Below are 4,121 nucleotides of genomic sequence, written 5' to 3'. Positions count from 1 at the left end.
AGCTACTAATGTTACTAACTGCTTAGCTAGCTATTTTCTCTGGAGCAATGAGCTAATATAGCAAGCTGTATCTTAGCTGGCTGGTTAAATAGAGCTACAGTGAGGGAAAAAAGTATTTGATCCCCTGCTGATTTTGTACGTATGCCCACTGACAAAGACATGATCAGTCTATAATTTTAATGGTAGGTTTATTTGAACAGTGAGAGACAGAATAACATCCAGAAAAACGCATGAAAGAAATGTTATGAATTGATTTGCATTTTAATGAGGGAAATAAGTATTTGACCCCTCTGCAAAACATGACAAACCCTTGTTGGCAATCACAGAGGTCAGACGTTTCTTGTAGTTGGCCACCAGGTTTGCACACATCTCAGGAGGGATTTTGTTCCACTCCTCTTTGCAGATCTTCTCCAAGTCATTAAGGTTTCGAGGCTGACGTTTGGCAACTCGAACCTTCAGCTCCCTCCACAGATTTTCTATGGGATTAAGGTCTGGAGACTGGCTAGGCCACTCCAGGACCTTAATGTGCTTCTTCTTGAGCCACTCCTTTGTTGCCTTGGCCGTGTGTTTTGGGTCATTGTCATGCTGGAATACCCATCCATGACCCATTTTCAATGCCCTGGCTGAGGGAAGGAGGTTCTCACCCAAGATTTGACGGTACATGGCCCTGTCCATCGTCCCTTTGATGCGGTGAAGTTGTCCTGTCTCCTTAGCAGAAAAACACCCCCAAAGCATAATGTTTCCACCTCCATGTTTGACGGTGGGGATGGTGTTCTTGGGGTCATAGGCAGCATTCCTCCTCCTCCAAACACGGAGAGTTGAGTTGATGCCAAAGAGCTCCATTTTGGTCTCATCTGACCACAACACTTTCACCCAGTTCTCCTCTGAATCATTCAGATGTTCATTGGCAAACTTCAGACGGGCATGTATATGTGCTTTCTTGAGCAGGGGGACCTTGCGGGCACTGCAGGATTTCAGTCCTTCACGGTGTAGTGTGTTACCAATTGTTTTCTTGGTGACTATGGTCCCAGCTGCCTTGAGATCATTGACAAGATCCTCCCGTGTAGTTCTGGGCTGATTCCTCACCGTTCTCATGATCATTGCAATTCCACAAGGTGAGATCTTGCATGGAGCCCCAGGCCGAGGGAGATTGACAGTTCTTTTGTGTTTCTTCCATTTGCGAATTATCGCACCAACTGTTGTCACCTTCTCACCAAGCTGCTTGGCGATGGTCTTGTAGCCCATTCCAGCCTTGTGTAGGTCTACAATCTTGTCCCTGACATCCTTGGAGAGCTCATTGGTCTTGGTGGAGAGTTTGGAATCTGATTGATTGATTACTTCTGTGGACAGGTGTCTTTTATACAGGTAACAAGATGAGATTAGGAGCACTCCCTTTAAGAGTGTGCTCCTAATCTCAGCTCGTTACCTGTATAAAATACACCTGGGAGCCAGAAACCTTTCTGATTGAGAGGGGGTCAAATACTTATGTCCCTCATTAAAATGCAAATCAATTTATAACAACATTTTTTTGTTGTTATTCTGTCTCTCACTGTTCAAATAAACCTACCATTAAAATTATAGACTGATCATTTATTTGTCAGTGGGCAAATGTACAAAATCAGCAGGGGATCAAATACTTTTTTCCCTCACTGTATCTATTAATACAACTAACACAATACGGGCTCCTTGGAGGCTGATCCAAGTGAATAGGGGCCTTACAGGCTAATCTATAATAAAGTTTCCTCTCAGGCTGGTCAGAGTAAATATGGGCCTAACAGGCTGGTCTACTGGTCTATAATAAAGGCTCCTCGGAGGCTGATCAGAGCCAATAGGGGCCTTACAGGCTGGTTTATAATGGTAAAGGTTCCTTTCAGGCTTGTTAGTGTAAATAGGGGCCTCGCAGAATGATCAATAATAAAGTTTCCTCACAGACTGTAAGGCCCATATTTAGAATATTTTGTCAACTATGAACTATCGACTAAAGACAAAGGGTGGGCCTATATTCTACTGGTGAAAAACACATAAAGGCGGGAAACAGGTGGCAATTGCAATTTTGGAACAATTGTTGTCCATATAGACCACCCACACACTGCAAAGGGCCCGCTATGCCCACAAGCAAAGTTAAAACAGTCATAGATGACAGGACATTCATTCTCCCGAACCTACAGACCAGTCCATACAGATGGAGAACACAAATAGCCACTAGGTGTCAGGGCAAACCAAGAGTAATATCTCTTAAAACTCCTCATAACCTTCACATTTAAAATTTGCCAAGAAATTCCACTAGCTTTTGACATTTAGAGAAATGACAGTCTGTCTTAATCCTACCTTCTGGTCATCTAAAAGTGGACTGAGGCCAAGTTATTAACTGCCTATGAAAAGAGAAGTTATAATACCTTATAAATCATCACTCTGTACACTGCCTTCTGTTTTTACCTTTAGCTGATCATATTATTTGATTTCCAGCACCTGCTCAGTATTGGATGTGCGTAGGCTATGCAATCTTTTCCTATATTTATCTTGTACTTTATCTCAACTATGTGCAGAAAACAGTTTGGTCCCACTGCATAATGATGTCACTTTTTACTGATAAACCATTCAAGAATCACCACCAAAACATCCCAAAACCATCTCCCCCACTACCAGGGGCTATCAACATTTGTAATTTTAGCAATTTAGCGCCAGTGCTTATCTATGTCAGGAATGGGGATATGTGTCATGCTGGAAATTGCTGCTCAGGAGATGAAAGCATCAGACTATGACATGGAACATTGGCTGTTCATCCTCCGGCTCAATGAGGTGTCAAATACTGACACATACTGTAATGTACTCTACACCCTGCATCTACAAACGGTAGGATTTCAATGGTGATAAAGTTGAACACTGTTGAAAGAGGAAGGGGGATAGCTCATGATTAGTTTTTAACCTTTGTTAACGCCTGTTTTATTAGGTTGGTTTGGAAACAGGATTCCTCACCCAAGTCAAGTCAGGACAAGACTGCTTATTATTTGTAAAACAAGTACACCACCTTGGCACTTTTGGTCCTATAAAACTCAGACTAACCCTTTCCAACAATAAGAATAAAGAGGCTTGTAGGTGAATACAGTTTGTAAGCACCGAAACCTACTTATGAATTTACACTGCATTTCCAAACCTTTGTTTTCATCTTTATTTTACCAGACAAGGTCAAACATAGTTATCATGTCGACCTGAGAGTGTTATTTATAGGGACTGGACTAATTAAAAAAATAAGCTTGTTTAAACCCAGCTTGTCCCTTGAAGCCCTTAAATCCAACCAGGTCCACCAGATAGCATGACATCCCACCATTCCGAAGGGTCGTCCCTGTTTGGGAGTGTAGCTACCGGCATTAGGATTCCAAAGTAACGCGTTAAAGTACTCAGATTACTTTTTGAGGTAACAAGTAACCTAACGCATTCGTTTTCAATTTAAGTAATCTGTTACTTAATCTGTTACTTATTTGGCAATAAAGCAAACAACGCAGCTAGGTGATCAAGTATGAGGCTTGCTAAAGTGCCAAGATTCTGTATTTTGACATTTCCCCCGTCAACCCTGTGTCAGGAAGATGTTAACCCACTTAATTCCAACATTTCTCAAAGTTTCACCATCATTGTAAAGCCTTAGTTATTTTGTTTCTTTGACAAAGTCATTTCTGAAGATTATTATTTATTTAACGTTATTACGTCTGTCCTTCATTTTAAGGTCAACATGTTACGTGAACTGAAATCGTCACCCCTGTTATGGTCAACCCTGTTACGGTCAACCCTGTTACGGTCAACCCTGTTACTTTATTTGGCACTTAATAGGCACTTACTATAGTATTTTTTTATCTAACCCCTTGATATGGGAAAACGTGTTTTTTATGAAGTTGGACGTACTATTTATGTCAGAATGTTAAAATTAGGTTAAATCAAACATTGTTTTGTTTTTAACCAAGTTACACTTCTCAAAAGGCACCGAATTAGTGGAATGACCCTTGTACTGTTCCACTCCTCCCATAAGGGAACCATGGAGAGGATAAGGAAAATCAGCATGTTGGAGTCCAAACACACAGTCACTTCTTCCCCAGGTCCTGGGGACCTTTCTGTCTATCTGTCTGGGA

This window comes from Coregonus lavaretus, assembly GCF_964263955.1.
Source record: "Coregonus lavaretus genome assembly, chromosome: 6".
NCBI classification, from domain to species: Eukaryota; Metazoa; Chordata; class Actinopteri; order Salmoniformes; family Salmonidae; genus Coregonus; species Coregonus lavaretus.
Note: the sequence above shows the minus strand (reverse complement) of the source record.